We start from the raw sequence: 27,602 nt of genomic DNA on the forward strand, positions 1-27,602 counted from the left end.
AAAAGAACCAATAGATCCATTTTGGAAGAAGTGCAGCCAGAGTGCTCCTTGGAGGCCAAGATGGCCAAACTTCATCCTTATACTTTTGTACATATTGTCAGGAGGGACCAGTCACTGGAGAAGGATATTATGTTTGGTAAGGTCAGAGAAAAAGAGGAAGACCCCTAATGAGATGGATTGGCCAAGTGGCAGCATCAGTGGACTCAAGCATGGTAACAGTGGTGCCATTGGCCCAGAATCGGGCAGTATTTCATTCTGCTGTGCATAAGGTCACTATGGGTCAGTACCAACTCAGTGTTACCTAACAACAACAACATGGTCAAATTATTAAATAATGCAGAAAGCATCAAAGTAAGATAGCAGGAATACACAGAATCACTATCCCCAAAACAAATGGTCAATGTTCAACCATTTCAAGCAAGTAGCATATGATCAAGAGCAAATGATCCACAAAGAAGTTGCAGGTACATGGAAGGCATTTTCAAAGAACAAGGCACGAGGAATTGAAAATCTTTCAACAAACTGATGCGGCACTCACTCATCTATATCAAGAGATTTGAAAGACAATTACCTGGCCATTTGACTGGAAGAGATCCATATTTGTGCCTGTTCCTAGGAGAGATGACCCAATGGAATGCAGAAATCTTCAGGAAATATCACTAATACCATATGCAAGTAAAATTTTGCAAAAGATAAAACCAAAATGGCTGTAACTATACTTTGACAGAGAACTTCCAGAGGTTCAAGCCACATTCAGAAGATGTGAAACAAGGAACATCATGGCTGACATTGTATACATCTTGGCTGAAAGCAAAGAATACCAGAAAGATGTTTACCTGTGCTTTATTGACTACACAGAGGCTTTTTGTTATGATTGAGTGGATCATAACAAGCTATGGACAATATTGTGGAGAGTGAGTATTCCAGAATACTTAATTGTGCTCATGTAGAACCTGTATATAGTCCAAGAGGCAGTTGTTCAAACAGAACAAGGGAACATTGAATGGTTTAAAATTAAGAAAGATGTGCGTCAGGATTGTATTCTTTCACCATACTTATTCAATTTGTATGCTGAGTTAATAATTTGAGAAGCTGGATTATATGAAGAAAAACACGGCATCAGGATTGTAGGAAGACTCATTAACAATCTGTGATATGCAGATGATACTGCCTTGCTTGCTGAAAATGAAGAAGACTTAAAATACTGATGCTTTTCAAAGACCACATCCTTCAGTATGGGTTGCACTTCAATGTAAAGAAAACAAAAATCTTCACCACTGGACCAATAGAAAACATCCATACAAATGGAGAAAGGTTCAAGTTGTCAAAGACTTCATTTTGTTGGGATCAACCTTCAACACTCATGGAACAGTAAAGAAATCAAATGACATATTGCATTAGGCATATCTGTTGCACAAGACCTCTTTAAAGTGTTGAAGAGCAAAGATAACCAGGTTGAGAGCTAAATTTCGCCAGATCCAAGCTGGCAAGCTTTCCCTCATATGCAAGGGAAAGTTGGTCATTGAATAAGGACGACCATAGAAGAATTGATGCGTTTGAGTTATGGTGTTGGAGGAGAATATTGAAAGTACCATGGACCTGCCATAATGACAGATCTATGTTAGAAGTAAAGCCAAAACCCTCCTTGGAAGCCAGGATGACCAGACTTTATCTCTCATACCAAGGGACCAGTCCCTGGAGAAGTATATCATGTTTGGTAAAATGGAGGGTTGAAGAAAAAGAGGAAGATCCCCAAGGAGATGAATTGGTACAGTGACAGCAACAGTGGGCTTTGGCATAGCAATAATGATTGTGGCATTGGCGCAGGTCCTGGTAGTATTTCGTTCTATTGTGCATAGAGTCACTATAAGCCAGTACTGACTCTTGGTATCTAACAACAACCAACAATAAAGCTAATCTTAATGAATACTGAATTGATATCAGGGATATGTTTATCAGTTGCAGTTTTATAACAGCCTCACATACAATTTCTTTCTATATTTTATTTTTATCAAAAAATACACCAAACTCATTGCCATTGTGTTGATTCCATTGCATGGCGATCCTATGTATTAGGGAACTGCTGTAATCTTTTTAGAAGCAAATTGCCAGACCTTTTTTTCGAGGCACCACTGCATGGGTCAAGCTTACTTCTTTTAGTTTGTAGTTGATCGTTTGTGCTACTGAGTGACCTCATTGTGTATGTGTGTTGTTGTTGTTAAGTGCTTTGAGTGGGTTTTGATTCATAGCGGCCCTGTATAGGGTTTTTGAGGAGCACCCGGTGGGTTTGAAATGCATACCTTATGGTTAGTGGTGGCTGGTGGCTGTGTGCCATGGAGTAGGAATCGACTCATAGTGACCCTGTGTGGCTGTGTGCCGTGGAGTCGGAATCGACTCATAGCGACCCTGTACAGGGTTTCCGAGGCTGTAAATCTTTAATCCCTTATCTTTCTCCCGCAGGACAGCTGGTAGTTTCTAACTGCTGACCTTAAGGTTCACAGCATGATTCGTAACCACTATGCTACCAGAGCTCCTTTTATGGTTAGTAGTATAGTGCTTATCCTGTAGTGCCACATCAAGTAGTATAAATTATAACATTTAAAATTAATTAAGGATGGTAGAAGTTTTGTTCTGAGATGTACAGACCTGATAGCGCAAGTTAATGAATGCTTCAGTGGTTTTCATTGTGCTCAGCTTTTGTTAATATATATTGACTGCAGCTACACGAAGAAAGACCTGTGAAACTTGCTTCCATAAAGATTACAGACAAAAAAAAAAAAACAACCTATGGAGCAGTTCTACTCTGTAACATATGTGGTCACCAGGAGCTAGGGATCTACTGGATGAACGGTAGCTAACAGCAATAACATGATTTTAACTACAGAATATAAAATAACTATATGTGGTGGTTTTTTTATTTTTACTATGAAGAAGGATGTGATAGTTTACATAGGAGAACATTAGTTTTACATTCATCCTATCGTATATCATTTCATCGCCATGGTTACAATCCCCTCCATGCATCATCAACCAACCAAAGGGTATACACTACAAGCCTGCCCCCAGGTTATCAGCACACAGCCCCTCTCCCTCTCTGTGTCTAAAGTCTCCAGCTGCTCCATCTCTCCACGTCTTTGTCTCTGCCTCCATCTCAGGCATCACTGCTTGTTTGGATAGGGTCCCGTTCTCCGCTCTTCTCCCTTGATGGTCCTAGGGACCTCAGCTCCTAGACTGCAAAGTTAATCACTCCCCTCCTTGCTATAAAATGTTTACCTTTACATTTCCAACCCTAATAATCAGTCCTGGTAATAATTATTCACTATTGTACCACAAGAGACCTATCCGCATTTCCTTTCATCAACCCCGCCTAGACAGACTGGATACTACTCAGTGGAGATTCTACCTTCCTCCACACCCTCTGGATTTAGGTTCCCTCTTGAAAGCTTGTAAACCAGTCACTTCTTGCCTTTGTAGTCCGCCCATTTTGGGTAGCCAATGTCCAAGTTGCCCATCCCTGTCTGCTCTGTGTACGGAGGGGGTGGGAATGATCCTTGCTGTAAAGATTTGTTCCCTCTTTTGAGCTACTGCATCTATTGTTGTTGTTGTTGTTAAGTGCCCGTCGAGTTGATTCCGACCCATAGCAACCCTGTATAGGGTTTCCGAGGAGCAGCTGGTGAGCTTGAACCTTGCAGTTCAAATGGCTTTGCAGTCTGGCACATTAACCCCACATCGCCACACCAGGACTCCATAGGTGTAAATATATTTTTTAAAGAAAATTAAAACCAGATTATTGTGTAATCCTTAAAAAAACTGATTTGAAAACTATTTTTTCTGTCTACTCTATGCATTTTTTCATTATACTGGTTGGTACTGTGTTGTATCTTTTTCTTCCCTTTTCCTTTCACTCAGGATAATAATGTGGTTTACCTTCTAGTTAATAATTTACCCTTCCTTCCCTTTCTTCCACTAGTAACCCCCAGAAAATGTTTCTTTTTGTGTAAAAACCATTCTCTAGTGGTTTGAAAATCTTAATAATTCTAATTGGCAATATTGTAAAGTATAAAGATTTTAGATTTGATTGGTTTTGGATATTTAGATTGGATTGACTTTGAATATTAATAAATATGTAAAACTTTGTCATATGAATCACTGACTAAATTCTACAATACATGTAGAAAAAAATTAGACAAATATTTTGGCTATAAATAGTTTACTGAGTAACTTGAATCACAGTCTGAGTTAAGAGTGATAAGCTTGCAATTGTTTCTTGGGGTACTAGGCGGTTGTTTCAGGAATTTTTTAAAATGCTTTCTTTGTTTTAAAGGTTACATTTTCTTTCCAGAAGTTGTATGTCTTATGAGAAATGATCTATTCTGAATTTGTCAAGAAAAATAACCAGTGACTATATAAGTAAGTCTTGTGCAATGAATCATGCATTTTCAGTAAGAGGAAAGCCTTTGAAAGGCTTTCATAAAACTAAGTCATATGATGATAAACCTGAGCCATCGAGTCAACTCTAGCTCATACATAGCAACCTAGGACAGAGTAGAAATACCCCAGAGCGTTTCCAAGGCTGTAAACCTTTATGGAAACCAGACTTGCCCACATTACTCCTGCAGAGCAGATGATGAGTTTGAACTGCTGATCTTTGGTTTTGCTGCCAAGTCCCATAACTACTATGCTACAAGGGCTCCATAGTCCTCTGAAGAGATTATGTAAGGTTGAATCAAATAGATCATTTTATATTTCCTTTATTTCATATATATATACACAAACACACATATACGCACATAGTATATGTAGTTTTTAATAAATTGGAATTTCCCTGAACATGGTATTTAATAGTTTACTGTAACTAGTAATTTAAAAATTTAAGAAAAATATACTTTATATAAAAACCTAGTTTAATATTCTTTAAAACTTGAAATCTAAACTGATTTCCCCCCATTTAAAACAGAACTGTGAATCTACTTTAAATTCTTTGTAATTTAGAATTTGATCTTCTAGCTCATAAAATTAATAATTTAAGATCAATTGGTTATATTTTAAAGGAATGTAGATTAAATAGAATGCATTAAAATAATACTAAATTCAGATTAATAGTGGCAGACACTTAGTGAACACTTACTATGTGCAAGGGACTGCTCTAAATATTGATTGTTATACATTAACTTCCTCTATGCCATTCTGGAGTCCTGATGTGGTGCTGTGGGTTAATGCGCCAGATACACAAGGTCAGTGGTTCAAGCTCACAAACCAGTCGCTCCTCGAGAACCCTATACAGGGTTGATATGTGTTGGAACTGACTCGACAGCACTTAACAACAACAACAACAACAACGACAATTCCATTCTATTCCTATTTCATAGGGAACTGGAGTACTGAGAAGTTAAGTGAATAAGGTTGCACAGCTAGCAGAGTAACAGAAACAAAATTGTACCCAGACCCATGTGACAGAGCATTATATTATGCTGCCATTATAGCTTTTCTGAAAATCGTATTTTTAATTCAAGCGTATTCTAGTAATTTGCCTAGCAAGTCAGTGGTTTCTAATGTAAAATTATTTGTTGTAATACAAGACAATAGAATTGTCAGTCTCTGCTGCTGACAGGTCAACTTGGTGGCAAATGGATATGCTGCTAACATGTAAGTATTAGGAATGAGGTGTAATTTATTACTTGCCCATTCACCTTTATCTAGCATTTCATGCTAATCTTTCTGTCCTATGGATCTCATCCACCCCACCCTACTATACAAGTCAGCTACCTTTAGTTTCTGTGGGTTGGCGTGGGTAGAAGCATTGAGGACTTGGTGCCTGGCTGGGACTCCGCAGGCTGTGCGGAGGGGTGGGGTCCTGCGCCCTGCTGCAGAGTGTGGGTCTGGTAGCAGCAGCTGAGTAATCTACTGGATGGGGACCAGGGCGCTCCTCATTTCCTTCGGAGACCCGCCGATTGGCTGGGCGTGGGCACACATGACCGACATGTGGCTGTATTGGCGCAGCCGGCCGGGGTGTCACTGGAGACGGAATGGAGGTGCTGCCGGGTTCGGAAATGGGGTAGGTGCAGGAGCCACTATGGCCAGACTTTCTTGGGGGGAGGGGGCGATTTTTCCTTGCGCTGTCTGAAGCCGGTGGCCTTTCCTTGGCATGGAGTCCACTGCCACATGCCAAGCAAGGAGACAGGGGCGTTTCCCCCCCGCTACTGCAGTACAGGAGATGGATTTTGTGTGCTTCTGATCCAGAATTTTTGACAGGAGAGGAAGAAGGGGGAGGGGTGGAAGTGTTAAGGGGGCGCCTTTGGTGAGAAAGAGATGTTTTTTAAGCTAGAAGGGGTTTTTGTTTTTATAATGCCTGTTGACAGAGTAGAGTGGAATAACAGTATCTAAGGAAACGGGTAGGGTACAACAAAGAATGAAGCATATTCATGGCGAAGAGCAAAAGCTCTGGTCCATTGAAAGGCTTCTTTTCCTGGGGGGGGGGGGGAGGCGGCCCAAGGACACATGCAGTGGTATCTGTAAGGGAGGGGACACAAAGCTTCTGCTGATGCCAAATGTACATCTAATGTAAAGCAGGGATACTGGAGAGGACGAAGAGCAGGAGGCAGGTACTGCAAAGCTTTCAATGGTGTTTTTGGTTGATTGATGAAATTTTGGTCACCAGTAGCATTCCTGCTTTTGTAAAGCATCTAAGCAAACTCCCTACACATAGTGTGGCAAAAAGGTTCCAGTGTCTTTGTTAGTTGGAAGACGCAGTGATAGTGGATTTTTGCTGGTGACTGCAGCAGTGCTTTTTTCTGTGCTAAGCTGAAAAGACAACTGCAGAGCAATAAGAAACCCTGCAGCATTGCTGCTAGTAGAAGCCCCTTTGCAAGAAGCTGTAGTTTGTAATTGCAACCTGAATAAGAGGGAAAAAAATTAGTTTTTTAAAGTAGGAAAAATATCAGAGTATGAATATGTGGATAGTGGAGTGTCACTTTGATTCTACATCACAGAAGAGATGTTCAAATTATTAGATTTAACATAAATTCTATAGGAAATCTTAATAAATTATGTATGAGGCAGTGAGTCTTTTCCTTTGTTAGTGTAGCTTTTATGTCATTAATTAGGTCATTCAACAATAGATCACTTTGTCATGTAAATTACTTTGTAAAAATTGTTTTTAAATTATACTACTCTGTTTTCACTGATAACATAATACATAAGAACTACTGATTGATTGGCATTGAGTGGATTTATTTTTAATTTTGCGTTACTCTTTGGTCACTTTTAGATATCATTGAATAAAATATAGATGTAAATATTTTAAAATAAAGCACAATGGCTCTTAATTTAGCTATATTTCTGTTTAGTGAATATTCTTAAAATATACTGTTGATATAAAATGTGTTTATTGTACTTATTTTCCCCCTTTCCTTTAGTGTTTGAAAACATAAGTTTTCAGTGTGAGGTTTTAAATGCCTTATCTTTATGTTCATTTTTGGTAGCCAACCTGCCACACCTCCCTACTCCTTGACCAAGGATGGCAGTGGCTTTGTAAAATCCTTCAGGATCAATGTAATAGAAAGTATTCCAAGAACCTTTCATTTTGTTTCATTAATTTTTTCCCAGAATCAGAAGTCAGGCTTGAATAAGTAGACTATAAAATTTTATTTGATTAACTTGAGGTAATTATATTCATTTATACCAGAAAAAAAAAAAAACCTTAAAAATTTTTTTTAAACAAATTATTTTATTATTGAATATTAGTTAGTTGTTCTTATGGTTTCTTATTAAAATTTGATGAGAATTAGTAGAATTAAAGATGTCACTTTAAAATTCCAAACAACTTTAATAGTTTATGTAGTTCTTTGAATCCTAATTACTATAGTTCTTGAGAGTTTATAAAATTCTTGTTTTCACATGGATTATCTCATTTTCTCATGTAAACAGCTAGCTCTTTGTAGCATATTTCCATTTTAGAGGTTGGAGTTCTCCTAATCAGGTATGTTATGACTTTATCCAAGGTCATGTATTATATAAGAATAGAAAGAATTTAAGTCTTCTAACTCTAGTGTGAACAGCAATAAACCTATTCTATACTGTCTCTTATTGTACACCGAAATAATATAGTTAAGCTTATGCTTTTAAAGATCTAAAAACATACAGAATAATAAATAATCCCAGAAATTATTTGGAAAGCAATATAAATTACCGACAAGTCATTTGTCAAATAAAAAAAGACATATTATTTAATTGTGTATTTTTCATTGTTACATAAGAATTCTTTATAAAATACCCAGTTGCTGAACAAATGGAGAGACAGCAGTTTTCATAGTGACACTATAATAAATTTTTTTAAACTTATTTTATTTGTCTACGGAGACTTCTAAATAGAATAGCATTCCTTTGGACATTTAAATGAATATAGTTTTGTTTTGTAAGTGTATATCAGATATTTTTGCTTTCATCATTTGTGAAATATAAGATGTAAATGGGAGCCATAGGGAGGAAGTGTGGTAAATGTTGGTGCAGGGAGGGGGTTGTAACCATTGAGATGAAACAAGGTGTATGGTTTGCTGAACATGGAACTGATGATTTTTCTGTAAATCATTCAATTCACAATAATAAGCTAAAAAAAAAAAAAAAAAAAAAGATCAGCACTAGATTGAAATGGTTTTCTGAAGTAAAAATCAAGAACCAAAATAAAAGTTGGTTGTATTCCTTCTGTGATATGAAATGGACTCGTGGTATCGCGCTATAGGATCAACACTGGCCTGTGAACCACAAAGTCGGCAGTTCAAACTCACCAGTTGCTCCTCAGAAACCCTATACAGGGTCTCTGTAAGTCAGAACCAACTTGACGGCATTTAACAACAACATAGTATGAAATGAACTCCTAATGCAATGCTATAGAATAAGCACTGGACTACAAACTACAAAGTTGGCTGTTCAAACCTAACACATACTCCTTGGAAACCTTGTATAGGGTTGCTATGAGTCAGAATTGAGTCAACAACACTTACCAACGAACAAGGGTCTTTTAAAGGTTTATACAGTTGACTGTGGAAGAACATGGGATTGAAAGACATAGCCCACATATATTATACATGGATTTTTTTTTTAATGTCATGTGACGTTAATCATCTCAGTGTGAGCAGTTAGTCTCTCCAGTAAATTGCATATAATAATAAAAAGTGGTCTCTTGCTGTTCTTGTGTATTTTTCACCTTGTTTACTGCAATTCTGTAAGCATTGAATAACATCGTGGGACCTATTTGGAGTGCCACTAGTGATGTTGGAAGTGATTCAGATAAGCAGAGAAAAGCCATGACTTTACAAGAAAAAGTTGAATTGCTTGATATGTACTAGTACCATAAATTAAGGTCTGCATCTGCAGTTGCCTCCTGTTTCAAAATACATGAATCCTGCTTCAGGGCCACTGTAAAAAGAAAAGGAAATTCATGAAGTTGTCACTGCAGCTATAACTTGTACTTTTTGTGAGTTATCTTTTCATCTTGTGTTGAAAATGTGATTCTTATATAGTATTTAATACATATATAAAGATAAGTAAAAAATTATTGTTCTTGGGATTTCCTTTTAGCCATGCATGGGTTTTTTTCCCAAGCAAAACATGTCTGTTTAATCAGTGATATCATTGCAGGCAAATTCCCTCATTAATATACTTGTTTTACTCTCATTAGGGTGCCTTCAAAAAAAAAAAAAAGCATTGTGTAAAAATCAGCTCATCTTTCCATCGGTCTTTTAAACAAGACTGAAACTATTGATGGTTTTATGGAATGAATTGTAACCAGGTATGAGTGTTGGATTTACCAATATGATCCTGAGAGCAAGTTCCAATCAAAACAGTGACTTCCAAAGGGATCTACTGGGTTAGTAAAGTTCAAGTAAAGAGGTCAGTTCAGAAGGTTATGGTGACAGTTTTGGGGGGATTCCAAAGGAGTAATTTTGGTTGCTTTTTCTCAAAGGACACAGGATGACCACATGAACTATGAAAAGTTTCATGAAAATTGAAAATTGCATTGGTGAGAAAAAGGCTAGGAAAGTTGTGCCTAGGAATTTTTTCTGTCATGATAATGCATCTGCTCATTCTTCAAGGATATCAAGTGAATGCTGTAGTTCACGAATTTCATTTGGAAACCTTACCCATCCACCCTTTAGCACTGTTTTTACCCATTTAAAAGGAACATGATTTAAGTTATTAAAGAATGCCAAACTGCTGTTTTAACATGGTATAAATCACAGAACACAGAATTTTTCGGAAAGGTCTTAGAGCGATAAAAACACTGTCTTCAGAAGTGTATAGACCTTGATGGAGGATTTGTTGAAAACAATAGCTGTACATGTTGATGTTTTTGTTTAATAAAGTTTTCTATGATTTTGTAACGATATCTTTTTTTAACTTACCTTTGAAACAGCCCCTTATATGATGGGTGGGCACCACTAATGACCCTCATGTTATCAACTGTATAATCGGAAATATCTTCTAATGTAGAGGAATGTTATAGTTTGAAACAACATACCTTGTTGTAAAATATTCTTGGAGTCAAAGATAATTCTGAAAAGTAAATTACTTTTGAAGTGCTAAGGGTCTTAAATGTAAAACAGGAAAAATAGATGAAATATTTTATCTTCTAGCTTTAATGGTCAATAATCTGGTTCTTGATCCCAATAGAGGATACCATCAGCCTTGTTTTAGTGCATGTGACATCTCAAATAATAGTTGTTTTCTCAAAAATATAGAATGGATTCTATAAGACATAGTGATAAGCGTTTTCTGTTTAATACATTTTTTTTTTCTTGCCATCAACCATGTTTCTTTAAAATACTAATGATGGTAGTCTTAGTATATTGCATTTATTGTAAAATAGGTGTATTTTTATACTAGATAAGGAGTCCTCATAGGCACTATAGGATAAGCACTAGACTGCTAATTGCAAGATCAGCATTTTAAACCCACCAGCTCCTCCTCAGGAGAAGGATGAGGCTTTCAGCTCCTGTCAAGATTTACAGTCTCAGAACCCTTTGTTGGATTGCTATGAGTTGAATCCACTAGGGCAGTAGGTTTCCTTTGGTTTATTACCAGGTAGAAACTTTCTGATATGTTCAGATCCCCTTAAGAATCTGATGTACAAAGACTCCTTGGGTGATGTAAACACTTATATGTTGGGATGCTAACCAGAGGTTGGAGGCTTTAGTCCACCTAGAGGCACTTGGTAAGAAAGACCTGGCAATCTACTACCAAAAAATAAGCTGTTGAAAATTCTGTAGAGTGCAGTTCTGCTATGACATACATGGCGTTGTCATGAGCAGGAGACAACTTGGTGGCAATTATAGGAACCTCTTGCAGTTCCATATAAATGTTAATATTGACTTCTCCATTTCTGCAAAGAAGACTGTTAGAATTTTGATGTAGATTACATTAATCTACAGATTGCTTTAGGTGATATTAACGTTTAATAATGTTATATTTAGTCTTTTGACCCATGAGCCTGGAATGTTCCTTCATTTATTGAGGTGGTTTTGTTTCTTTCAGCCATGTTTTCTTGTTTTCTATGTATAAATCTGTTGCATCCCTAGTTAAATTTATTCCTAAACCTTCTGTTCTTTTAGATGCTATTGTAAATGGAGTTGCTTCCCTAATTTCCTTTTCAAACTGCTCATAAGTGCCTTTTATTATACTGAGCAATTTTTTGTCTAGTCCTGGTTTCAAGTGTTTTGTTTTGAAGGTGTTAGATTTTCTTCACTAATTGAGCTGATCATTTGGTTCTTTGCCTTTGTTCTATTAATTTTGTGTGTTGCAGTGGTTTTCTAATGTTGAATAACTCTTTTGTTTCTAGAATAAATCTCACTTGATAATGTTGTATGATCCTTTTAACATGATTTTGGATTTGGTTTTCTAGTATTTTATTGAGGATTTTTATGTCTATGTTTCATGTCATTTTCTTGTGGTATCTTTGGTTTTGTTTTCAGGGTAAACTTAGTCTTAAAAACTAAGTTAGGACGTATTCCCTCTTTTATCATTTGGAAAAGTTTCTGAAGAATTTGAGTCACTTGTATAAATGTTTGGTAGACTTCCCCTGGGAAACCATATGGTCCTAGACCTTAATTTGTTGAGAGGTCTTTTATTACTGTTTCAATCTCTTTATGTGTTGTGAGTCTGTTGAGATCTGTATATTCTGAAATCAAAAACAGAAAGAGTTTATATATTTCTTCAAATTTTTCATTTTGTCTAAGTTATCCCATTTGTTAGCATATAATTGTCCTTGTATGGCACTGTAGGATAAGCACTAGACTACTTACTAATCTCAAGGTCAGCAGTTCCTCAGAAGCCCTTTGCAGCGTCACTATGAATCGGAGCCGACATGATGGCACTTAACATCACCACCGCCCCCACAATTGTTCATAGAATTCTCTTATGATTCTTTTATTTCTGTAGTCAGTTGTAGTGTCCCCATTATGTTTCCTAATTTTAGATAGTTGCATCTCTTCCTTCTTTTTCTTTGTTGGTCTTGCTAACAATTTGTTAGTGATTCATTTTTCAAAAAATCAGCTTCTGGTTTCATTGACTGTTTCGCTATTCTCTTACTTCATTTATGCTGCTCTGATCTTCTTTGTTATTTCCTTCTTTCTGGTAGCTTTTGGATGGTTCACTCATTTTTATTTCCTTCTTTCTAATTCCTCAAAATGTAAAGTTAGGTTACTGATTTGCTATTTTTCTTCTTTTTTAATGTAGGGATAACGGAATTTCTTTCTGAACACTGTCTTCACTGTGTCCTATAAATTTTAGTATGTTGTGCTTTCATTTTCATTTGACTTGTAAGTACTTTTTGATAGCTCTCTTTTCCTAGCCCATTGATTGTTTAGTAGTATATTGCTTAATTACCACATATTTCTGTATTTTTCAGTTTTTCTTTTGCTAATTTCTAGCTGTATTCCATTGTAGTCAGAGAAGATACTTTGCATGGTTTCAGTATATTTAAAATGTATTGAGCCTTGCTCTTGATCTAACTTATGGTTTATCCTGAAGAATGATCTGCATGCATAGTTGTTGTTGTTAAGTGCTATTGAGTCAGTTCTGACTCATAGTGACCCTTTATAGTATTTTTGAGGAACGGGTGGTGAATTTGAACTATCGACCTTGTGGTTCAAACAGACCTTGCAGTCCAGTGTTTATCCTGCAAAAAATATATATATATACAGGGTTGCTATGGGTCGGAACCGACTCGACGGCACTTAACAACAACAACAACTATATATATATATATATATATTATTGAGTAGAGTGGCCTTATATATGCCTGTTCTTGTTTATCATGTTAGCTCCTTTATTTCTTAATTTGTCATTTTTCTTCGTGTATATCCATTATTGAAAATGGTTTAAAGAAATCCCAACTGTTGTTAGGTACCATCAAGTTGATTTTGGCAAGCATCAACCCTGTGTGACAGAGTAGAACTGTCCTTTAGGGTTTTCTTGGTTAAAATCTTTCTGGAAGCAGATCAGCAGGTCTTTCTCTGGCACTTACTGCGTAGATTTGAACTACCAGCCTCTCTCTTAACTGCTGAGTGCTGTACGTATAGTAGCACCAAAACTCCTTAATTATGACTGTACAACTCTGATGTGAGGTGCTGCATATATATGAGGGTAAGACAAAATGTACTGTACAAAATCAGCGCCTTTGTTGTTGTTGTTAAGTGCTTTTTGAGTTGATTCTAACTCATAGCAACCTGAGTTAGGGTTTCCAAGGAGCTCTGGTGAGTTTGAACTGCTAACCTTCTGGTTAGCAGTCTAGTGCTTATCCTATAGTGCCATACTAGGACCCTTATTAAACAAAAATATCAAAATATGAGGCTGTTGATTCTCATCATACCCTCTATATAGGTAGCTACACTTCTGAAGTCATGTTTCCATCTTTCAAACCCTCCTCCAAATAACTCTGCACTCTTTGATTTAAAATACATCAAAATGGTAGTTTTGGCATCCTCAAGGGACCCCAGTCATGTTCCCTTTCAATGTTCTTTGAGTTTGGAGAACAAAAAGAAGTCTAAAAGGGTAAGTTCAAGGCTATAGGGTGGCTGTGGTAAGATTTCCCAGGGAAATTCTCCTAGGACAGGTATTGCTACTCTAGAAGAATGGGCTCTGGTGCATTGTCATGATGGGGGAAAAAATTCCTGGGCACAACCATTTTCAGCCTTTTCCTCAAAATTTCTTCCTAATACGCCCTCATGATCACTATGTGTTTTTCTAGAAAATCTTGCAAGAAGACGCCTTTGTAATTTGCCTTAACCATCTGAGCTGACTTCTCTGACTTGCATTTAACTGACCCATCAGAACCCCTCAGAAGCCACTATTTTTATTGGACCTGTTTGTGTATTTTTTTTAAAAAGGGCATCCTAATGAAACTAAGGAACTACATCTTAGGGGCAAAGGGGTCCTGGTGTGACACCATGGTGGGTTAATGCACCAGACTGCAAATCCGTTTGAACTGCAAGGTCAGTGGTTCAAACTCACCAGCTGCTCCTTGGAAACCCTATACAGGGTTGCTGTGGGTCAGAATTGACTCGATGACACTTAAGAACAACGAGACTAAGACAAGTATGTTACTGAGATAGCTTTTCTGCAGTCATCCACTGATTGCAGAAAACACGTTTAAACACATTATGTTTTAAGTAAACCCATGCATGTATGAACTGAAACCCTAGTAGCAATACTTTTTAAATTACCCTTGTTATTTCTTAATAACTGACGGTTTCATCATTACATAATGTTCTTCTTTGCTACTTATAAAAGATTTTTACTAAATCTTTTCATCTGGTATTAAAATTACCTCAACTTTCTTTTGGTTACTATTTGCATTAAGTGTTTGTTTTTTTCCCCCTATTCTTTTCACTTTAAATCTATTTGTATCTTTGGCCCTAAGATGTGGGTTTTATTGTAGATAGTATATAGATGGATCATGGTTTTTTAAAAATTCATTCTGCCACTCTGCCTGTTTTTGTTGTTGTTGTTATGTATTAATATACACAGCAGAACATAGCATCAGTTTAACGATTTCTGCATATACATATAATTCAATTTGGGGACATTGATTACATTTTTTGAGCTGTCCATCCATTCTTACCCTCCTTTTTCAAGTTGTTTCCAATTAACGTAAATTCACTGCTCCTGCTTCCTATCTGTTCTTTAGAATTGCTGCTGTTAATTTGATCCCATATAGGTATTTCTTAAAGAGCACAATACTCAAGGCAAACAGTTTTCACTAGTTAACTATTTTTCCAAATAACTCACAACCCTATAACTTGCATATAGCGCACATAGGAAACAAGACACAAAGGAGTTGTATGGTTTGAAATGACACACTAATTAGTCCATCCTTAGGCCAGAACAACATTCAGTCTTTATCCCTGCTCTTTCTCCAATTCTGAGATAGCTCTGATTTGGGCCAGACTGAGGTGTCAGTACTTCAGACCACTCCCAGACTAATTAGAATATATACCTTGAGCAGTCCACTAATAAGACCTTTTCTGTTTGCTTCAGAACCATAGACCAGGACCTTTCTTTGTGCACAAGAGAATTGTGGGTCAGCTGGTCATTTCTTTAGTCGTCTGGAGGCTACTGCACCAGGAGTGGTAGTGATAGTGAAAATAATGTATTTTCCTACTTTTTAAAGCTTATCCTTATTTTGTTTTAGTTTTTACAGAATTAAGTACAGATTTCTAGTTGCTTTTTTGGATAATTGTGTGGAAGGGATTGGAATTTTAGATGAGCTCATACTACCTTTTTCCCTCACGGAGCTTCCATATTAATTTGAAATAGATATTAAGCAACATACCATTTAATTTGAAATATTCCAGTCTGTATCTCAAAATGTAAGGACTTAAGGATTTATCACATCTCAGTCTAGTTTAAAGTAATTGTTTAATGGTACCATCAAAATACCCATTCAGTGTCCAGATGTTTTTAATGGTTCCATAAATTTCATATTCACACACACACTTTTTTTTGAAAAAGTTTGTTTGGATATAGATCCAAAATAGCTCCACGTATTGAGATTGATTAATACATTTCTTATATTTAATCTTTAGATTTTGACCTTTTTTCCCCACCTTTACGTCACAATTTAATTATTGAAAAATTGGGTGGTTAGCTTTATAGAGTTGCTTGCTGGCTGAAATTTGTAATACAATTTAACATGCTCCTGTAGCCTTTGTTTTTCCTATAAATCTAGTAGTATAATTTATAGCTATTCTGTCTAATATAACAGCCAATGGACAGATATTAACTATTGAGCACTGCAACTTAAAATATTGCTAGTCTGAACTGAAATGTTCGTGAGGTCGCCAGGAGTTGGAATCCACTTTGATAGCACCAGGTTTGGTAGTTTGTTTGGTGAATATAAATTATACACACCAGATTTTAAAGACTTAGTAGGGGGGGAAATGTAAATGAAGTCTTAATTTTAAAATATTGCAATAGTATTTTTGACATATTTGGTTCCTGGATAATAAAAATGGTTAATGAGCTTGGCTGTTAACTCAAAAATTGTGATTTGAATCCACTCAGTGGTGTTTTGGAAGAAAGATGTATGGTGGTCTACATCTAGAAAACCAGCCACTGAAAACTATTCTGCTACACATGGGGTATCCATGAGTCAGAATCACTCATCAATAGCAAACAATTGGCCTTTTGTGTTTGTTTAAAATGAATTTCACCTGTTTTCTTAATATAAAAAATATTAAAGAAATGTTTAAAGATGGCAAAGTACACATATGGTTTGTATTAAATTTATATTGGACAGCACTGATTTAGAGACTAGATCAGATTGATGATTTTTAGCAATGCAGCTGTTTTTTGGCAAAACAAGCTTTATAGGTGATGGTGTCTTTCAACCATCAGGAAATGCATGTTTGTTAGCATCCATTGATGATGATCAGTCCAGAGGTTGCTTTGTAGTAAATTTTTAATTCTATTTCTCCCTTTTCTTAATTAGCTGGAATAGATAATAAGGAAATTTCCATAGAGAGAAACTTCTTCTCCACTACTGTTTGAAGGCCTATGTGGTATATTTCAAATTGAAAAGGGCAAAGTAAATGCTTAATTCTCTTACTAACCTTTTGTCTGTGTTATTGTTGTTATTGTTATCTGCTGTTCAGTTGGTTCGAATTCATAGAGAGCCTGCGTAAGGGTTGTGAGGATTGGATGGTAGTAGGTTTGAACTGCCAATATTGCGGTTCAAACTGACGTTGCAATCGTGGACAGTATCTTACAGCAGCACACCAGTACTCAGTATGATAGCTTGTGGATATTTTTTACTCATGTTTTAAAATTTTTTCTTCCATAGCATTTGTTATGTGTAACTTTTTGTCGTTTCAGCTGATTTTTGTGTGTTTTACTTTTATGTAATCAAAACTTTCTAACATTATCCTATTTTTGAATGTTAAGTCCTAGGTAAGAAACTTATCTCTTTTCATCAATAACAGAGGAATTTCACCCTTGTTTATGTATTTACTTCTGTGTTTAATTTTAATCAAATATCCTTTGCCTCCCCAAACAATTTTTTGCCTTCCTACCGTAATTTTTTTTTATAATACTTATATATTTGTTTTTAGTGAATATTTGGATAAAAGTCTAGTTATCAGTCATTTTGCTTTTTTCTTCCCAACCCTCCACTTATGGGGTGAGCAGTATCTTTAATGACATCTCAGCTACTGCAGTTCAGTGAATTATTTCATATGGTTCTTTTACCCATAGTTTTTGTAACTCCCACCAAATGTTTTTACTGGGTGTGGGTAAGAGAAAATGGGAGATGTTGATAGGATTATATGGTTCAATTGTGAGCAGTTAACAGAGTTCGTTGTGATTGTAAGAACTGGGAACTCTAGCATTCGTAGAATGAGACATCTCAGAGCAGGAATAGGTGATCTCACTACTGTTGAAGAAGAGCCAGCAACGGGGCATATTCTTTAGACCCTGCAATTCCAGTGCATTGAACCATTGCAGAGGAGCATCATCAGCAGAACCAAGAGCCAGAGCATGAGACAGAGTACTGAACTTCCCAGCCCACAAAGCAAGTAAAGCTGAGTGACTGTGGGAAGGAGGCTTGCTTACAGAGTGGGGTGCGCCTACACACTTGAGTTCTGTGTGGCCATTACAGTGAATTATCTAATCCAGCTGAGTGAGCTGTGGGAAAAATGGTGGGTGCATCATTGCAACAGAAAAACAAATTGGGCTGTCTGCATGCCCCTGATAAAATGATGCATTCCGAACTTTTCTTCATTGCATAAGACACAACTACAATGTGGCCACATGTTTTGATTTTCTTTCTGAATGTTGTTTAATGACTTGATATATGTTGATGAGAACTAAAATGTACTTGATGAAAAATTCATATGAAAAGGCATTTAAAAAAATTTGATGCTTTGCACAAAAGTTATTTTGAGTTAAGAGAGGATGGCTGCAACAATCCTTAAAGATTATTTGAGTATTTTACCATGAAGTATCTTTTATTCCTCTATAAAAATACACAAAACACTCTGCTTTCTGTAGCAGAAAGTGCTTCAGTTTTAATGATTGATATTCTAGAAAGGGAGTGGGGAGATCCAATATTTAATGCTCATTGAAGGAGTTAAACACTTTGAGTAGCTTCTCCTCTTACTCTCCATATAGTTCTTATAATACTGTAAGATTATAACCTGTATATTTGTGTGCATCTATCTATTTTATTTTACTACCTTTTCTTTTATTCTACTAGTTCAATATAAAAGGACTTGTTAACATTTAGCCTTTGTTTGTTTGTTTTTTAAGGTTTTTATTGTTGATAGAATAAAAGTTTACAGGGCAGATCATCAGTTTTACATTTGACAAATCATACACTTTGTTTCACTACAATGATTATAATCCTCTCCATGTACCATCAGTTAACAGTATTTCTCTTTATTCACTTTAGCTTTTTTTAAAAGAGAAAAACCATTCGGGCATATATAATAATTTACACCTCCAAAGGGCACCATTCTGCAAGTCTGCTTCCTGGCCACCAGCTCTTAGTCCTTCTCTTCCCATGAATCTAGAGTCCCCAGCTATTCCCTTTCTCCATGTCCCCATCTCTGCCTCCATCTCTGGCTTCACTGCTTCTCTGGATAAGGTCCCACACTCTGCTTATGCACTTCTCCCTTGATGGTTCTAGTGTCCTCTGTTTCTAGACTGTAAGATTAACCACTCCCCTGGTTTTGTTACAAAACTTCTACCTCTACAATTGTGACAGTCTCAATTAGTCATGGCAACAATTATTCACTATTGAATCATATGAATCTTATTCCCATCTCTTCTCTTTTCACCAGACCCATCTAGACAAGATGAAAACCATTCAGTGGAGACACTTTCTCCTCCCCTTCCCCAACCTCCATACCATCTCTTGAAACCTTGTAAGCCTTTATCGTCCTCTCATTTTAGGTAGCCAATTGCTAAATAGCCTGTCTCTATCTACTCTGTGTACAGAGTGCATCACATTGATACTTGATGTGAAGACTCCTTCCCTCTCTGTTGGTATTTAGAGTTACTACCTCCATGAGTAAGGAGCTATGGTAGCGTAGTGATTACGAATTGGGCTGTGAACCGCAAGGTCAGCAGTTCGAAACTACCAGCTGTTCCACAGGAGAAAGATGAGGTGTTCTGCTCCCGTAAAGATTTACAGCCTCGGAAACCCTGTACAGGGTCGCTATGAGTTGGAACTGACTCCACGGCACATAACAACAACAACCTCCATGAGTATAGGTCAGGTTCATCAAATTGTAGCAATTTACCCTTGTTTCCTTTGTCCAAAAAAAAAAAAAATTTTTTTTTTTTTTTGGGTAATCTTCCTCTCGTCAAGTTCTGATTATCAAGGCTAGATCAGATGGGTACTGTCTGCAAGTTCAGGGGTTCTTGTGCATCTCCCCTCACTTCATATCAGCTGGATGTTTCACTCTCAGCTCTAGCCCTCTGTGGCTATGTCCTTGTCCATGGGCTCAGGTGTCCCCAGGTCTCACTACACTTTGGACCAACCAGCCCTTCCTCTTCTCTCTCTCACTTCAGTGTCAACAGTAGTCAATGGACTATGGTTGAACTCAGCCCATTTCTTCATTGTTGTGGTCATCAGCAAGCTTACATGCCTGTTTATGTGTTTCCTTTGAGTTTCAGTCTTAGAGGGGAGTTTGTCCTGAAGAACTTGATTGCTTGCCTTGATGGCTTCCTGGAGAACAGCTTGCTTATTCTTGTAGTAGCCAGTCATTCTGACATTTTTGATTTGGGTTTTTCCTAATGGTCTTCCTGTGAAGATGTAGCTGTTCTAGGCTGGTCTGCTAATCCTTGCTTGTGGGAATGTCCCACCTCATAAGGTTCTGGATGGGACTCAGGATTCCACCTAAGGTCCTATACTCTGCAAAGGCTCTGCAAGAGGCCTATTTCAATGGGCAAGTTCTGGAACCCCTTTTAGGTATTCCAGTCAGTTATAGGCTGAAGACAGGCTTACAACTTTTCTGTAATCATGTTTCCCAACATTCCTTTCTATCCCACTCTAGTGTCCATTTTACAATAGTAGACAAGGAAAACCAATATTCGTAAGACAGTCAAGCATTTTAATATTATTTCCCCTCTTCAAACTATGCCTAGATCCCTGTATCACAGATCCCTGTTGTTCCAAGGTTGAGCATGCATCACTATTTACCTCTATCCCACTTAGGCCATGCAAACCTGTCTCAGTGTTCCCCTGTCTATCGTATTCTTCTACCTCCACTCCGTTCTTATATTGCCCTTCCCAACATCCAAACTAAGCCCCCCACCCCAACCCCACTGTTGTGGTTACCTTATATTGCATTAACACGTCCCTCCATTTAAGACAGTCTATTTTATCCTGTAATCTACCTGACCTTCTCACCACCTGGATCTCTGTTCCTCTGTGTTTACCTTCTTTCACATTGTAATTGTTTTGATCATAGACTGACCTACCTGACCCTCTGTTCTTATCATTTTATTCTGTTCTTGACGCTTCCATTTGTCGTTTGAGTTCAGGGTAATACTGCCACATATGACATTCTCTGGTTGTTGTCTGTTCTTGTTGGTTCTCAATCCACAGAACTTCCTTTAGGATGTTTTTCATAGCAGAGTTGGCTTTGGCAATATCCCTTAGCTTCTGTTTATCCTGGAATGTTTTGATTACACCATCATATTTGATTAGTAGCTTTGCTGGGTAGAGGATTCTTAGTTGGCAGCTTTTTTTTTCTTTCAGGGTTTTATATATGTCTCCCCATTGCCTTCTTGCCTGAATGGTTTCTGTTGAGAGATTTGAGCTTAATCTGATTTGCTTGCCTTTGTACGTTACACTTCTCTTTTCCCTAGCTGCTTTCAGGATTCTGTCCTTATCTTTGATTTTGGAGAGATTGATTATTATATGTCTTGGTGATTGTTTTTTAGGATCTATCCTTTCTCGGGTTTGTTGAACTTTTTGAATTATTATCTTTTTGCTTTTCAGGACGTTAGAGAAATTTTCTTCCAGAAACTCTTCAGTTATCTCCTCTGTGGAATTGTGTGATTCTTCCTCTTCCGGAATGCCGATAATTCTTAAGTTATTCCCCTTCATGTTGTCCAACATGAATCATAGGCCGCCTTCAGATTTTTTTATCCTTATTTGTGCTTGCTCTTCTATCTTTGTAGCATTGAGAGATTTATCTTCTAGCTCACTAGTTCTAGCTTCTATCTCTTTAATTCTGCTTCCTTGCCCTTTCAGTATATTGTCCATTTCTGATATTCTATTATTAAAAATTTGGATCTCTTTCTGAATTGTTCCCAGTGCTGTATTTATCTTATTTGATTGTTCCTGTAGTGCTTTTCTGACTTCTTCCTTATTTTTCTCAACTACATTGTATAGTTGTTTGATAACATTTTATAATCATTTTTCTGAATTCCTTCTCAGGCATTTCCAAAGTCTGCCCATCTTCCAGTATAGAGTGTAGGTCAACTTCAAGCTCATCTCAGTCAATTTATCTCGTTTCTGGACATGTGCTGATGTCATCTGTTTCTGTTTGGGGGGCATATTCAGGAGTTATCTGTGGCCTTAGGACATGGATGGGTGTGCGTTTTGGTATTTTTTATGCTTTATAATTGCCTCCAGGAAGATGTGATCAAGAGCTGGACTTCCTTTTTCACTCTTATTCCTGAGAAATTTCAAGATGCCACTGTTGGTCATTATGTCGTAACTCAGGATTTAATGTTCGGCCTATTTCCTTTATAGTCTGCTTGTCCCACTCCATAATCCCTGTTCAGATCTTATTCCTAGTGATAAACAGTTCAGGGCCGGCTGTATCTGTTTTACACTGCCATTTGGCTTTAAATGGAAACTGTCACTTTGCTTTTCGAGGAGATTTGTGCGCATGCATAGTAGAATCCTCTGGAGGTGGGTGGGGGTGTCTGCTAGTTCAGGCTCCCCCTCTAGTCACCAGAATGGAGGTCTGCAGGCAGCGAGAAACTAATGAACAGATTTTAAAAAAACACAAAAAAGAATGTGCACACCTTTATCTCCATGGTTCTGTCAGGTGTTCGTGACTGCTCTGATCCTTCCACACTTGGTCTCGCCCAAGATGGCGGCTCTGTGAGCAGCTAAGTGTCTTGAATTAGAAAACACTGGATTTCTTGATACAGCTAAAAATTCCCCTAGCTGTAACCCTTCCAACCTTCTAAATATTCCTTTATATGTAGTTCAGAGTTCTGGCACCATCCCCTGAGCCTGCTTGGTCCAGTATGCTGTTGTGGCTGCTGATGGAGCTCCTCACTGCATTTCTACCTGATCTGCCATCTTGTTTGTTCTCTGGTTTTTTTTTTTGTTTTTTTTTTAAATAAAGCATTTTAATGCCTGCATTATTAAAATCTCTATCCTATGATTTTTAATATACTATCTGTACAGGTCTGCTTATTAATGAAATGATGTAAAATATAAAAATGTTATCCTGGATCACTTCAGTAAATTGCTCCTCACTCTTGAGATGACTCCTGTCTTCTTTAAGAGGGTGAATTACTTTTTTCACAGCTTGTCTATTATTGTTGATGGTGGTGGTAATTTTAATAGGAGATTAGCATTAAGTGTGATTAAGGAAGTTGTGGTAGTGTGCCATGGTGTTGGTTCTGGCTTATAGTAACCCTGTATATGGTTTCCAAGGCTGTAAATCTTTACAGGAGCAAAAAGTCTCATATAATAGATTTGAACTGCCTACCTGACCTTACAGTTGGCAGCCCAGCTCGTAATCCACTACACTGCCAGAGATCCATAAGGAAATTATATTACGTGGATATTTCAATAGTACAGCATATTTATATGCCACTTTTATTTTTCAGACTACCTTTTGCTATTTAATCCTAATAGCAACCTGTGATTTAATTAGAACAGCAAGTAAGTAAAATTAAGATTTCAGTCTCCAAATATTAGTCTCTTGCACATTCTCTTTAATTATAAAGACTTTCATAAGTACTCTCAACCTCCCAGGACTGTTCTTCCTTAGGTCTTACTGGGTTAAGCCAAGTTTATCATGGACTCTATCTAAGACCCATGATTTCACTTCTAATTATTAAAGTCTAGTATTGTCCTTGGCTCATATAACATGTGTGTCGTATTTTATTTAATGGATTTCATTGCAGCTGTTGAGTGCCATTAAGTTGGTTATGACTCAGAGTGACCCTGTATAGGGTTTCCAAAGGAGCGGGTGATGGGTTTGAACTGCCAACCTTGTGGTTAACAGTCCAGTGTTCTACAGTGCCATTACAGAAGCCTTTGGTTCAGGGGGTCAGGATCATTAAGTATGATGTAAGTACACACTTTATAATTGTTGTTATGTGCTGTCTAGTCCGTACCGACTCATAACAAGCGACCTTATGCACAACAGAACAAAACACTACTCCATTATGCGTCAACCTCAAATTGTTGCTACACTTGAGCCCATTTCTGCTGTTACTGTGCCATTCATTGGGGTTCTTACTCTTTTTTGCTTCCACTTTACTAAACATGATGTCCTTCCCCAGGGACTGGTGCCTCCTGATAATATGTCCAGTGTATGAGAGAGAAGTCTGGCCATCCAGGCTTCCAAGGAGCTTTTAGGCCGTACTTCTGCCAACACAGATCTGTTTGTTCTTTTGACAGTCCATGGTACTTTCAATATTCTCCAACATCTTAACTCAAATGGCACCAATTCTTCTATGGTCTTTATTCATTGTCAAACATTCAAATGCATATGTGGTTATTGAAAATACTATGTCTTGGTCAAGTGTACATTAGAGTTCAAAATGACATCTTTGCTCTTGAACTCTCTTAAAGAGGTCTTGTGCAGCAGATTTGCCTAATACAATATGTTGTTTGATTTCTTAACTGCTGTTTCATTGAGTGTTAATGGTTGATGCGAGCAAAATGAAGTCTTTGACAACTTCAGTCTTTTCTCTATTTATTTGGATGTCATTTATTGGTACAAAGGTGAGGATTTTTGTTTTCTTTACATTGACATGCAACCCAGACCAAAGGCTGTGGTCTTTGACCTTCATCAGTAAGTATTTTAAGTACTCTTCACTTTCTGCAAGCAAGGTTGTATCATCTGCATATCGCAGGTTGTTAATGAGTCTTCCTCCAGTCTTGGTGCCATGTTCTTCTCCATATAATCCAGCGTCTTGGATTATTTGTTCAGCATACAGATAGAATAGTATGGTGAAAAAATATAACCCTGGTTTACACTTTTCCTAATTTTACACCATTCATTGTTCTTTTGTTATGTTCGAACAACTGCCTCTTGGTTTATGTACAAGCTCCTAATGAATGAGTTGTGTTCCAGAATACTCATTTTCTGAAGTGTTGTCCATAGCTTTTCATGACTCAAGTAATTGAGAGCCTTTGTCTGGTCAATAAAGCACAGGTAAACAGGTAAAACATCTTTATGGTATCCTCTGCTATCAACCAAGATCCATCTGATGTCAGCAATGATATCCCTCGTTCCACGTCTTCATTTGAATCAGGCTTGAACCTGTGGCAGTTCCCTGTCAATGTACTGTTGCAGCTGTTTAAAAATTATATTTAGCAAAATTTACTTTCATGCAATATTCATGATACTATCCAATGATTTCTGTATTCCTTTGATTCACCTCTGTTTGGAATGAGCACAAATATAACTCTTTTCCAATCAGTTGGCCAGGTAGCTGTCTTCCAAATTTACTGGCATAGATGAGTGAGTGCCTCCAGTGCCACATCAGTTTGTTGAAACATTTTAATTTGTATTCCATCAATTCACAGAGCCTTTTTCTTTGCCAGTGCCTTCAGTGTACATTGAATTTCTTCCTTCAGTACTACTGGCTCTTGATCATATGCTACCTCTTGAAATGATCAAGCATCAATCATTTCTTTTTGGCACAGTGACTGTGTATTCCTTCCATCTTCTTTTGTTGTTTTCTGTATCATTTAATATTTTGCTCATAGAATCCTACAATATTTCAAGTCGAGGCTTGAACTTTTTCTTTAGTTCCCTCAAGTTGAAAATGCTGAGCAGCGTATTCTTCTCTCTTGCTTTTCTAATTCCAGGTTTTTCTGCATGTTTCTGCCTTCTTGAGCTGCCTTTTGAAAATTTTGAAATTTTCTTTTCAGCTCTTTTACCTCATCATTTCTTTGATTTGCTTTAGCATGTCTACTCTGGAGAGTAAGTTTCAGAGTCTTCTTCTGATATCCATTTTGGTCTTTTCTTCTTTCTTCTCTTCTTAATGACTTTTTGCTTTCTTCCTGTATGATGTTCTTGATATCATCCAACTCTTCTGTTATTCGGTCATTGGTGCCTAGTATACTGAATTAAATATGTTCTTTAGATGATCTCTAAATTCAGGGATATGTTCAAGGTCATATTTTGGTTCTCATGGACTTGTTTTCATTTTCGTCAGCTTTAGCCTGAACTTGCATAGGAACAATTGAAGGTCTGGGTCACAGTCTGTCCCTGGCCTTGTTTTGGCTAATGATATAAAACTTTTCCACTGTCTCTCTCAACAGATGTTGTCAACTTGATGTTTGTGTATTCCTTCTGGTGAGGTTTTATTTATATAGTTATCTTTTATGTTGGTTTAAAGGTATTTGCAATGAAGAAGTCATTGATCTTGCAAGATTTTATCATGCCATCTCTAGTATAATTTCTGTCACCAAGGCTGTATTTTCCTTTGTTTCCAGCCTTTGCATTCCAATTGCTAGTAATTATCAATATATCTTAATTGCATGTTTGATCAATTTCAGTCTGAAGAAATTGGCAGAATTTTTCAATTTCATCTTCACTGACTTTAGTGGTTGGGGCCTAAATTTGAATAATAATTGTATTAACTCATCTTCCTTGTAGGTATATGGGTATTACCTATCATAGACAACATTGTACTTCAGAATAGATCATGAAATGTTACTTTTTTATTTTATTAAGGTTTCTGTTGTGGATTGAGTGAAAGTTTACAGGGCAGATCATCAGTTTTACATTCAACAAACATACATCTTGTTTCATTAACAATGATTATAATCCCCTACATGTACGGTCAGTTAACAGTGTTTCTCTTTATTCACTTTAGCTCTTTTTCTTTTTTTATTCCCCAAACACTCAGGCATATATAATAATTTACACCACCAAAGAGCATATTCTGCAAGTCTGCCTCCTGGCCGCCAGCTCTTAGTCCCTCTCTTCCCATGAATCTAGAGTCCTCAGCTGCTCCCCCTCTCCATGTCCATCTCTGGTGTCGCTGCTTCTCTGGATAAGGTCCTGCATTCTGCTTGTGCTCTTCTTCTTCATGGTCCTAGGGTCCTTTGTTTCTGGACTGTAAGATTAACTACTACTCTGTTTTTGTTAACAAAACTTCTACCTTTACAGTTGTGACAGTTGAAATTACAATTACTCACTATTGAATCATAAGACTCTTATCCCCATCTCTTTTAACCAGACCCATCTAGACAAGATGAAAACTATTCAGTGGCAACTCTTTCCTCCCCCACACACTATTAAACTAAACTCCCCCTTTAAACCCTGTATGCCAGTCACTTCGTGCCTTTATGTCCTCTTAATTTTAGGTAGCCAATGTCTAAGTTGCCCATCCCTATCTGCCTTGTGTACAAAGGAGATAGCATTATACTTAATGTGAAGTCTCTTTCCCACCCTGTTGGTATTTAGAGTTTACGACCTCTATGAGTATAGGTCAAGTTCATCAGATTGTAGCAATTTACCCACATTTCCTGTATCAAAAATTGTTTTGTTTTGTTTTGTTTTAAATCTTCCTCTAGTCGAGTTCTGATTATCAAGCCATTGAGGCTAAGTCAAGTGGGTACTATCTGCAACTTTGGCTGTTCTTTTATGCATCCTCCCACTCCGTATCAGCTGGATGCTTCACTCTCAGATCTAGCCCTCTGTGGCTATCTCCTTGTTCATGGGCTCAGGTGTCCCCAGGTCTCACTACACTTTGGACCAACCAACCGTTCTTCTCTTTCACATCTCCAGATCAACAAAAGTCTATGGAACGTGGTTGAACTCAGTCCATTTCTTCATTGCTGCCTTTCCCACTCTTCCACTCACCAGTAGACTAATGTGACGTCAGCA

At 37.3% G+C, this 27,602-nt stretch overlaps 1 protein-coding gene across 2 annotated transcripts in view; it reads left to right on the top strand.

The window, feature by feature from the left end:
- The window catches only part of APC (adenomatous polyposis coli), a 219,452-nt gene that overhangs the window by 59,320 nt on the left and 132,530 nt on the right, over window positions 1-27,602 (top strand). The window contains exon 1 of one of the 2 annotated variants that reach the window (XM_006875510.1): window positions 5,989-6,055. The exons of the other annotated variant lie outside the window; for it this stretch is intronic. The gene's annotated coding sequence lies outside the window, so the exon portion shown is untranslated. Of the gene's footprint in view, window positions 1-5,988; window positions 6,056-27,602 lie in introns of those variants that run through there. 2 annotated transcript variants of the gene reach the window in all.

The sequence above is a fragment of the Chrysochloris asiatica genome, unplaced genomic scaffold (genome assembly GCF_000296735.1).
Source record: "Chrysochloris asiatica unplaced genomic scaffold, ChrAsi1.0 scaffold00330, whole genome shotgun sequence".
NCBI classification, from domain to species: Eukaryota; Metazoa; Chordata; class Mammalia; order Afrosoricida; family Chrysochloridae; genus Chrysochloris; species Chrysochloris asiatica.